The sequence below is a fragment of the Erithacus rubecula genome (assembly GCF_903797595.1).
Source record: "Erithacus rubecula genome assembly, contig: scaffold_371_arrow_ctg1, whole genome shotgun sequence".
NCBI classification, from domain to species: domain Eukaryota; kingdom Metazoa; phylum Chordata; class Aves; order Passeriformes; family Muscicapidae; genus Erithacus; species Erithacus rubecula.
The window spans coordinates 1-11,650 of NW_027635961.1; the positions used below are offsets into that span (position 1 = coordinate 1).

The 11,650-nt window shown below is 44.9% G+C and overlaps 1 long non-coding RNA gene across 1 annotated transcript; it reads right to left on the minus strand.

Moving 5' to 3' along the window:
• Positions 1-1,343: 1,343 nt before the first annotated feature.
• LOC306816120 lies at positions 1,344-7,986 on the minus strand. The gene is made up of 4 exons (XR_013777577.1): positions 7,882-7,986; positions 4,385-4,626; positions 2,735-2,825; positions 1,344-1,495 (listed from the first exon to the last, which is right to left on the minus strand). It is a non-coding gene; the product is annotated as an uncharacterized lncRNA (long non-coding RNA).
• Positions 7,987-11,650: the final 3,664 nt, after the last annotated feature.

Genomic DNA, 11,650 nt, shown 5'->3' on the forward strand with positions numbered 1-11,650 from the left:
TTTCCTTCTCCTGCAGAAAAAAAAGAATTTTTGACATTCTTCATCAGGAGAGTTTTAAAAAGCCAAAAAATACCCACTGGCTGGCCTTGTAAAAGTCCTTCAGAGAACTTTGTTATCACTGAAAATTACTTTGAAAAAAGCTCCAAAAATCAATAATGGGGCACACAGAGCTTTCTCTCCAGTGGCCAGTTCTGGGCTGTAGAAAGAAGGCATGGCCACTTTTCTCTACTGCACTACTATGGTGTAAAGTCCAGCTCAGCTTTTCTGTTTTGAATGCATGAGATGGCATCTCTACAGCCATTCCAGTCATGCAGCAGCAGATGCAGTTTCACAAAAGACAACAGCTTGAGATAGACAGAGGGGGAGAGAGAGTGATGAACATGGAGGTTCTAAAAAGAAATAGAGAAAAAATCTGGAGTTCTTCTCATGCCATGTTTTTATGGCCATTTTCTTGTCCATTCCAGAGGCCCAAAGTTCCCATGAAACAAAGTTTGGATGAAAATTTTCTGCACTCTTGTCAGCAGGAGAGTCACAGTATGTTCAATACAACCTGGAAGAAGAGCTTTGCTGTGAGCATTTCATTTCCAAAAGTGCATTTGCTCTCATGGCTCAGTCAGCACAAAAGCTGCAGCCTAAGCCCCAACTTGAAACACAGTCCAGATTTTTCCTTCACCAGCTGCTCTGAATTGTGTGACTCCTGAAGAACAATGCTGCTGTGTTTTTAGACTCAAGCAAGAATCTTTTTCTTGCTGTAGAGACTGTGTGTAAGGAAAAGACACTTGCATCCCTTCCAGCCCAAGATCTAAGAGCAGCTGTGACCATCTGTACCTGTGGGTACTCAAATCTTGGGCAGTGTAAAGGTGGTACCTCCAGAGCCATTTGGGGACCCCCACCACTGACAAGACCAAGGGTGAAGAAGGACTGGCTGTACCAAAGAGAATCCATGTGGTGGTGATGTTTTCATACCTAATGTTTCTCTCTTCTCTACACCCCACCTCTCCTCTCTTATTCCTTTCTATCTCTCTGGGTTGCATTTACTGTTAATAACATCTGTACAATTGAAAAGGATCTCACTTGTTGTCTTATTCGGGCAGAGGCTGTCTGAATAACCAAATCTTTACACCACAGTTCTCCAGGGAGGAGTTAGGAAAAGCAGCATATTAATACCTTCATCGAAATCCAAAGGATGTGACTGCTTCAGCCTTCCCAATTCATTTTTCTCTCCGTTTGAATTGGAGATCTCCATCTGCACCATGGCAGGCTCTGGGACTCTAGAACTCTGGATCTTGTTGTTCTGGTGCACCTCATGGGTGCAGGGGGAAATGGAGCCAACCCTTGGAGACATGTTCTGATTACAAAGGGCTGTGGAAGGCAGCACCCAGGAGGAAGAGAGACCTCCAGCTGCTGGCTGGACGTGACTGGTGAACTGCTGGTGACCAATTCGCCTCTTCTTGCTCAGCACAGGACTGGTGAAGTCAGAAGCCAGAGGCCGTTTCTGCATCAATAACAAAATATTTCATTTCTTTAATCTATCATCAGGATCAGGATTTGCTCCCATTTGTAAAATAGCAGCATTTCTGAAGTGCCAATGGTTAAAAACAAATTTTCCTTAAATAAAAAGATCATTCATGCTCTATGTCATTTCTACTTTCTCATCAAGACTTCAAGTTTGTAGCTAAAAGGCTTTGGTAGAAAGACACTCCCTTCAGCAGCTCTATCTAAGGCTTCCCCAAAATGGGGAGGTCCAGTTGTTTTTTTTCTAGCTCCCAATTCATGCTTGTACACAGCTCTTGATGTCACACATACACATGATTTACTAAAGAGTCTGTTTTAGCTGTCTCCCTGTTAAAGACAAGATCAGTGCATCACTGACACAACCCAGGAGTACAGGGTGTGCTGGTTGGTTGTGAATTCTCATCAGGATGATGAAAAAAGACATCAGTCACATGTCAGGATAATCTTGTGCTTTTAGGTGCAGTTGCCTTCACTCCAGCAGCCACTCCACTCTTTAAACTCAAAAGCTGATGGCTAAAATATTCTTTACTTTATACAAGAGACTTTCACAAGTGGTGACTTATGAGCTCTTCCATTTTCTTCAGTTCACTTCCATCTCTCAGCTCCTCCCAAGGACCTTCTCAAAGGTGCTGGCTCACAAGGCACAGCACACGGCCACAAGCTCCTCACTCCCACAGCAAAATCCAGGACTGAGGATTGAGTAGAACAGGACAGCCATGCTGTTCCCAGGCAGGGCAAAGGAGGAGAGAAATTAAGGCAGAGAAGGGAGTGAGGGAATATCACACTTCCCTAGATCCTGTCATTTCACATGGATAGTGTAGATCTGGAGTAAACAATGAGAATGAAAGCAAGAGAGAGGGAAAAGGAAGCCAGAGGGCCCCATCTGCCCCACCCTTTTATGTACAGCAGCCTCTTATGTACAGTAGTCTTTTGTCCCAGTTTTGTCATGCATGCAGAGCCAGCCCTTTGAGTCCTTCTGCAGGGAATGAGTTGAGATCAGGGACTGAGCTCAAGTCTCCAGGCAGAGCAGAAAGTTGGCTCAGGACAGTGCTGCTGCACCCCTGCAGGATCCTCTCTTCTGATCACAACCTTCCTGCCAAAGCAGTCAGAATGCCTGAGGCACAACATGCTTTGGCCTGGTCACATCACAGCTTTTACACCATCAGCAGAGGGCCAAACCTTAATACACAATAGAGAATGTTAAAAATGCACCAAATACCTGAGCAGGTCTTGCTGGAGCATGTGTCTCAGAAGGTCCTGGAGATGGTGCTTGCCTGGTGCTGGTGGGGTTCTGAGATGGAGTTGATTTGCTGTGAGGGTGGTGAAACATTTCATGTTCCAAGGCCTCAATATCAACAGTCATAGTTCTTTTGTTTCAGGTTATACAGACATTCAGTGTCAGGAGCCAAGGAAACAGCATGAAGCTGATTTGAGGGAGCTTTAGGCTGGATATCAGGAAAACATTCTTGCCCCAGAGAGCGCCCAAGCTCTGGAACAGGCTCTCGTGGCCCCTGGTCACTGTAGCAGGAACTCAAGAAGCATTTGGACAACAGTCTTGGGCACAGGGTGTGATTCTTGTGGTGTCCTGTGCAGGGCCAGGGAGTTGGACTGCAGGACCCTGATGGGTTGCTGCTGACTCAGTATATTCTAACAAGTGAGGCTTCATCTCCCAGGGTGTTTGTTCTGAAGAGTCTCTTCTCCTTCCTCTAAAGACTGAACTTACCTAGCAAGTATCACCTTCAACTTCTCCCTATCCATTTCAGTGTAGCCAGGCCAATCAGTCTGAAGGGTCTGAAACAGATGTTCCTTCAGACTGAAGGAATTATCCTTTAGATTCAGGTTGGCTACCTACAGGCAGACATTTCAGAAAACAAACCTTTATTATGGTTGCTAAATGCAAACTACAGAAATCCAACTGGTTCTGAACACCTCTTTGTGTTCACCCAACTGGAACTGAACAATATCCTTTGACACAGAGAGGATTTATTCCTCTATCACATGAGTTTTAAGCTGAATCAAAGCATCACTGATTGGAAACAAGTGAGTATTCATATTTCATAAGTGTTCCTTTCAAAACAACATTTAGTGCCACAATGTGTAAGCAGAGCTGGTCAGGCCCAGTGTCCCTCCCTCTTCATGTGGCAGAGCCAGGGTTCATTCCTGCAGAGTCCTTCTATGAGAAAGTCATGCTCTTGTCTTGTTCTATTCCTTTGACAGTAAATGAGGTTCATATCTTTCTCAAGACAAATACAAAATCTACTCAAAAAGGTAAAATGAGATAGTAAAACCTCAAGACCACTGATATGAAGTGTGCTGGTTTAGACTTCATCACCTGACACTGCTGAGAGTTCCTGCTGAGATGGAAACAGGAAAATCTCCATCAATTTGACTGCTATAACACATTAAATAACTCAACAACACACCACCATCATCTCTCAAAATCTGCCCTTTTTCTTTCTTTGAAAACATAATGAACACTGATATTGCTCTGGTGGTCTCTGTTGATGTCTGTCTCTCATTATAAAAACTGCAAAGTAACAAATATACCCAGAATCAAGAATTCATGTCTTAAAACCAGAACTAAGATTGTGTTGGAAAGGGAAGCAAGTATGTGAATCCATTTAAGAAGCAACTCTGTGCATCCAAAACTGTGTCCATCTGAATTATCCCCCCCGGACGTTGCTCATAGCAAAAGAGGAAATATTCTGATGATCTATGAATGTTTGCATAATTCAACAACAGCCATGTTGAACAGGAAATATTTTAAAAGGAAAGTTTCTTATTTAAACAGTGGAGGAACAAGTAAAATTAAGGATAAAAGAACAACATGGCGGAAGAAAATTGCTGGAGCCAAACTGCACAATCTCACCTGCTGGAGGATCTTGCCAAGGGTTCCCTTGTCCTTTTGCATGACTCCATCTCTCTGCAAGCGGGCAAGTAACTCTGGCTTCTTGTACGTCCTCAGAGCAAGCAAATGAATCACCCTGTCCCTGTAGGGTCGGCGATAAACAGCAGTGCAAGGACTCTCTTCACTCTCTGCTGGCTTCATGGCTGTTTTCTTCTTCTCAGGTGCACAATGTGAAATGTTTGGTTGGGCTCTTATGATGTCTACTTGTTTTCCAAAGGAAACGAAAACAGAAAAAGAAATGTCATAAGGGGAATTTGGGAGAAGGCAAGCAAGTTGATTTAAAATTATGATGGAATTCTTTGAGACAGAGCTGAACTTGCATATCCTTGTGGATCACTGTGAGGTCAGAATATTCTCTGATTCTGTAACAAAGCCCAATCCCTGACTGGCACTACGTGGAGCATGTTGCAAGGGCACCCTCTACCCTACCAGCAACCAGACCTGTCTCACCTGAGTTCCTCTGTGCCAGGCCAAAGCAAAATTTGCCAGCCCCAGTTCCACAATTGTCTCACTACTGCCACTCTTCAATACCAATTGCTCAATGTGAAGTATTCCCTTAGGATCTATGCAAACTCTCACCAAGAATCACAGAAATCATCATTCACATGTGAAACAGCACATCCCTAATGAGAAATTTGTGGGTTTAATTTTGTCTCTCCAAAAAGACACAACACTGTCACCTTAAAATGCTCTGCACTAAGCTAAGGCAGAGCAAGAGCTGCACTTTCAGTGAGTGACCATCACTGAGCCTCCAATGCAGCCAAGAGTTCAAGGAGAAAGCCATCCTTTCCCAATTGCTGGAATTTATAGGCAAGGGCTTCCCTTGAAATCCAATGCCTGAGTACAACTGAATTGGCCAGAGCTCAGCTGACAAACCAGGTGAGAGTGGGTCCCAAAAAGATCACAAGGTTTGGGCAGCACTCCAGGCTGGGATTTATCTGGTACTAAGGAAGCACATGCTGGAGTGAGCTCCAAGAAGAATTTCAACTGCAAAAGCTGAATTTTGACTCGAACAGGCACCAAAACCCTTTGTGTTTTCCTCAGCTCTAGATGCAATTGTTTGCATAGGTGTGAAATGGAAACAGTTTACCTCAGGTTACTCAGATGTAACAAAATTTGGATTGTGTCCTGAACTCATTATTTAGTCTAGAATGTGCCACCTTGGAGCTCAAACATCGCTACAATGTCTACTGGCATAAGCATACTTTTTAACAAAAACAACCTACTGCCATCCAACTGCTTCATTCTGAAAACAAAATTGGCTGGCAGGGAAGCTAAAAAGGTATTCATCTGAAATTTGCCTGAACTTTTAATGCAATTGAAGTATTCACTTGCAAAGATCGCAAAAGAAATATTCAACAGTCTTCTAGAAATCCCTCAATTTTTTGCTTGTGAGAATGTCACTTGTGACTTGTGCTTGTGAGAGTGTCATTTGCACGAAGTGCTGCCTCAGCACAATTCCACTAATGTTTCTGTTTCAGTCATCAGCAGTGGCAGAGCTTAGGACAGGGACTGGGCATGAAGGGGAACTGGGAGTCACCTGAACTTTGCATCCTTTTATGTCAGCTTCATGAATGAGTTTGCTCTAAGAGCATCCGTGCATTTATAAAAGAATGGGAACAAATCACGTAAGGTGCCAAACACATCAACTTGGATTATTATGCAGCTTCTCATTGCTTGTTTAGCCTACATTTTCTCCTGGTTACTGAATTTAAATAACTTTGCAATTAATTGTTTAATTAATCATAGGCAGTGTGTTCATCTTAACCATTGTAATTTTCTGCCTTACAAAGCAAGTAGCTAGGTGTCTTTTGGCAATCTATTGTCAGAGTTGGATTGTTAGATCCCCAAAGTTTTTCATTTTTCTAAACTAACCCTGATAACATTCGATAAACAAAGCCTGAAGGCTTCAAAATCTGGATACCTTGAATCTAAACTTCAAGCCCTCCAAGAACACATTGGAATGGCCAGAACATAAAGAAGAAACTAATAAAGACATTTCAGCCTCACAGGTCAAAAGAACTTTTGTGGGGAAAAAAACTAAAAACAGACTGAAAAAAAGGGACTAATTTGCATGAGAAGGGAGAAATCAACATCCAATACAAGAGAGAACAATAAGTAGTAAATGAGGAGTGTGTATCATTTAGAACCAATGGACAGGAATTTCTATGTTTACTGAAAATATATCAGTAAGTGTAAATGCTTAGAAAGTGGCATGTATGTGGCTGGAGCTCTCCCCTATGCACCAGAGCTGGCAATAAAATAATGTCTACTTCCAATACTAAAAAAATAACTGCTCCTGGGTTTCATTTATCCTTACATTCTTGGTGACCCTGGTCTAAATATGGAGCAATGAGGAGTGCACTCATTTTGAGCAAGAGCCATTCCCAGAGCATGAATTGAGTGGTGTCAGAGCAGGGGGAATCTCCCCCTTGCACTGGCAGCTCCTCAGTGTCATCCCTGGGAGTCGCTTCCCCCGGGGCTGCCTCAAAGGGGCCGTGGGGCACCAGTGGGGCCCAGCCCTGCCCAGCTGGTCCCGCAGGGTCAGCAGCACCTGGCACCAGCACCATGGCCAAGCCCTGACCCAGAGCCGACCCCAGAGCCCGGCACAGCCCCTCAGCTGCTGGTGCTGCCCCTCTGGGTCCCCCTGAGGGGCATGGCAGCGGCCGTGGGGGCTCTGCGGGATGCAGTGCGGGCTGGGCCCTGCGGAGCACAGTGGATCGTGCCCAGGCCCGCAGCTCCGCCATCCCGCCCTGCCTCGGCTGATCCGCTGCCACACACACACTGATCCTGCAGCAACATCTGCAACATGGGCAATATGTGCTAGGAAAATATGTGTTCTTTGTTGTTTGGCCTTTCTGGCTTTCAAGGCTCATTAACAGAAACAGACATTTTCTCCATGAAACAAGAAGCAGCCAACAAGCTCCAAGCGATGGCCTGGCCTTGGAAAGGCAGGTTACTTGTTGGCTGAATTGCCTTATTCATGTGTGGGGCTTGATAGGCTTCAGTGGCCTCAGACCTAGGGGAGGTTAGCAAGGCTTGGGAAGATGAATGCACCTTGAATGGTGGACACAAAGAATTCAGAATTGCACAAGGACATTTGGCAGAACCCCAAAAATGAATAAAGCCAATGCAGCAACTGTGTTGAATCAGCTCTATTAGGTAAAAGGTCGTTCCAGCAGGAGCAGACCATGGCCACCCACTCAAGAAATGTCTCACTATAAAAGAAGAAAGAGACTGAGTATGCAGAGTAATTACCATGAGAAGTGAGAAGATCTGTACCCAACAGCAGACAGAATACTAATTATGAAGAGAACTCGGTAACCTTCAGTCAATTAACATGAATAGCTTTGCTGGCTAAAATGAATAAATAGTAAAATGTTCAGGTACTTGTGGTGCTGGCTTTGTGAATTTATCACTGAGCCCCCCCATTTTGGCACAGAACTGTAAATATTTACCTCCACTCAGGTGTGGATCAGCCTCTTGAGCAGCAGGTGTGAGTTCCAACCAGTGTGGAGCAGCACTCGCTAAAGGCTCTGACACCTCCGCTCTCGCTGCAGCCGCGGAAGGGTCTGACCTGTCCTGCCTGTGCTGGTGACAATGGCCACGTGTCCTTGGAAACGGGGAGTTCCATGTTCCAGGCTGGGTGGGATGTCACTGAGGAGCCAGATGGACACACCCAGGACAGATGGAATTCCCAATGGGCACACCTGGGCATGCCCTGCCCTGTCCCATGACTGACTCAGCTCATTTCCAATGCAGGAAGGGGCACTCCGGCAACCCCAGTTGCTGCAGCTGTGCAAACCAGGGCTAATTAAGTGTTTCTGCACAAAAGTGCTGTACTTGGCTGCCTCCAAGGGGAAGGTGCAGCTTAACACCTCTCACTAGGGCAGCAAGGTGCAGCCCTCCCAGCACTGGTCGATCCTGTGAATTTATGCAAAGCAGCCCAAGCTTCCCTACAGCAAACACAAAATAGCCTGGGAAGTTCTCCTGAGTCACAAAGCAGGAGAAATTCCCCAGGTGGGTCGATCCTGCTGTTGGCTGGTCAGTCTGTCACATTCATATGATTGAGAAACATTAATACACAAAAAAACACACTTTTGAGTCAATATTAATAGAGGAGGTAATATCAATTCTGCTTTCTAACTGGAAGACTCCAGAGGCAGATATGGAAAAATGACCATCCCACATAGGGTGAAAGTGGTTTTATAAGTCTGGAAAACTAGCATGATTGACAAGAATCCCCAAGGAGAAGCACAATAATGAGGAAATTTCCTCCTTTTCTTTCCACCTCTTCTGGAGCCCCTCTTTCTTGCTACTAGCTGTACTAGCTGTACAGGCTATATCTACTTTATGAGAAAGTACCTTGAGAACATGTTTTAACCCTGGTTCACAGAGGAGCTAACATAGGATAGGAGCCTTTGGGATGTGTTTTGTCCTTCTGCCTATCAGGAGAGGAAAAGTACTGAAGTTACCCTGGAACTATGTAACCATACAACAGTAGTGTACACATCTATGAATATATATGAAGGGAAAAAAATAGCAAAAACTATTTTGGCATCAGAAGGAGATACTTCCCCATTCCTAATCATACCAAAACCACTATTAATGGAACTTTCCATTTGAAAAAAAAACGCTCAAAGGCAACGTAGCATTTATTCACAGGATTACAAGGAAGGGAACCTCCCAATGGAGTTGAGGTTTGATACAGTTTTTATTCTGAGACCCACTCAGAACTTGAACTAGAGTGTCATCCTGAAATGATCATCACCACCTCTTGAACTGCCTCCATGGATTCACTGCAGGGATCAGAGATGCCAGTCTGGAGAGAGGCTCAGCTGGCTTCAAATATGGATGCTGCCCAAAGGGAAAATAACAACAACAAAGGAACCATTACTTTGCAAACTCAGTGCCTCAAAAAATCAAAACAGGATTCCTTCGGTTCCAGAAACAGGCAGATAACAGGACTGACAGGACCATCTGCACCTCTGCCTTCATGACCTTGCTATCACAGGCCAATACAGCCCACAGTCCCACTAGTCCATTCAAGGTGCCTTCAGCAGCAGCAGCAGCAGGAGTGGCACAGCTCCAAAAGCATCAGGCAGCAGTTCCCATTCCCTGTGTGTGCATGGCAGCGGGGCCAGCACTGCCGGGGCCAGGGCGAGTGGAGAGCAGGGGCAGCACCGACCCCGACGAGCCACTGCTCTGACACTGCCAGCGGGACCCACTGGGACCAGGGGCGGGAGGTGCCCCCGAGCACTGAGATGGTTTTGGCAGCGCAGCAAGGCAGCTCAGGTGCCTGCCTGAGCCTTGAGTGGGCAGCAGCCAGCTCTGCCAGCAGCACCACATGGCCAGAGAGCTGCTGTGCTTCAGACTCACAGCCACGGCCACCCAGCAGGACAATTCCCATGTCACAGCTTCAGAGAGCTTTCCTCTTACCCTGGTGGATCCCAGGGAAAACTTTTGGACACTGTGACAGAGAATCTGCTTGTCCAAGATACTGATGACTCCACTCACAAGGAACTCAGCACAAGCAGAGCCTGAGCAATCCCTGTGGGAACAGCTGAGGATTCCATTGCAGCTGAGGGGACAGGATCACTGCCTGGGAAAGGACAATTCCAGGGAAGTACTAAGGCCTCAACAACAAGCCCTAAGCCAAAGCTGACTTCCAGATAAACCTTCCAACCAAATATTATATTTATATTCACTCATTAACAAAATATGCATGATCATTACCAGTATATGTATGAATCTGCTTTTAGTGAAACAGGCGTTTACCTTTCTACATTTAGAAACCGGACAAGTCCACAGAACTAGATATCTCTATCTGGTTGTGTTTGAAGTTATATGGTGAAAGTAAACTCTCTTAGTATCTCCCTGAGCCCTGGATTAGAGGAGAATGAAACCAGATGTTCCCACACTAGAAGTTATGGTGACTTGTTTATTCAAGGGTGTAAAATCTGGGCCCTCTCACAGCAAAGTTGATGGCTTTGCCTCTGGGTTGGCAAATTACAAAGGAATTTCCATTTTCTGGGAGTGCCTCTCCAATCCTTTGCTGTGACAGGGGCTCCCCAGGTGATGTGTCTGGACAATGGCCAAGTATTTAGGTAATTGGTGTTGTATCTTTCTTAGTCCCTACAGGCCATTTTTGTAGTAATAATGCAGTGCATTGCACAGGTTATCCTTTTGTATTTCTTTGCTGCATTCACTTCAGTAAATGACAATCTGTAAATGGGTGTGGGTGCCTTGGTGCTGACCCTGACTGCTGGCAAAAGAGCAACCCATTCCCTTCAGAGTTGGACGTGGTGGAGGCACAAAATTGTGGCCGGGGCTGAGGCAGCCACACACAAGATGGCGGCAGAGAAGAGGTCGAAGCTGCGGCTGGTGCAGAGTCTCCAGAGGCAGATGCTCCCTGGCCTTTCTTCTTCTGTTCTTTTCTTCTTCATCTTCTACTTCTCTCATGTGCTGGTAGTGGTGATGATGGTGGTGGAGGAGGAGGACAGAGCAAAGAGAGAGGAGTGAGAGAGAGAGCTCTGGATCCAATACACGGATTTTTATTGACAAATTACCCAATGAGCCAAAACCGTGAACCTGACGAATTTCTCCTAAACCTATTTGAATTCCGTAATACTAAAGTCTACATATAACTTGTGCATAAGGCCTATCTGTTCTATGTGAAGAATATATAAAATATTCCTACTGTAATTTTATTTTGTCTAGAACTAAGTTTTAATGTCTCAATGCAGCCACTATTTTATAGGAGATTCCACAGCTTTTACTTTTTATGGTATTTAAAACATATTTCTATGTACTTCACACTAAGATTTAAACTTCTATTTCATATCTATGCTACTTAATATTTGCAATTCCTTATACTAAACTTAGACCTCTATTTAATGTCTGTGTGGTTTCTTGTATTTTAACTTCTCAAAATATTTTAAATTTAATTCTTGCTTACTGTTCTCTCTTGGAGGGAATTAGAGAGGCTTCTCTGTTCCACTCTCCAGCAACCAGGAATGGGGACAAGGACAGAGAGTGGGGACTGGGAAAGGGACATTGGAATGCAAATGAAAACGGGAACAGGGAATGGTAATATGGGAACACAACAGGGAATATGGAAATAGAAATTGCGGAGAAAATATGGGATGGAGATTTAGAATATGGGACAGGGAACAGACATGGAGATAGGGCAGAAGGATTGGGAATGGGAATATGGGAAGGGGACTG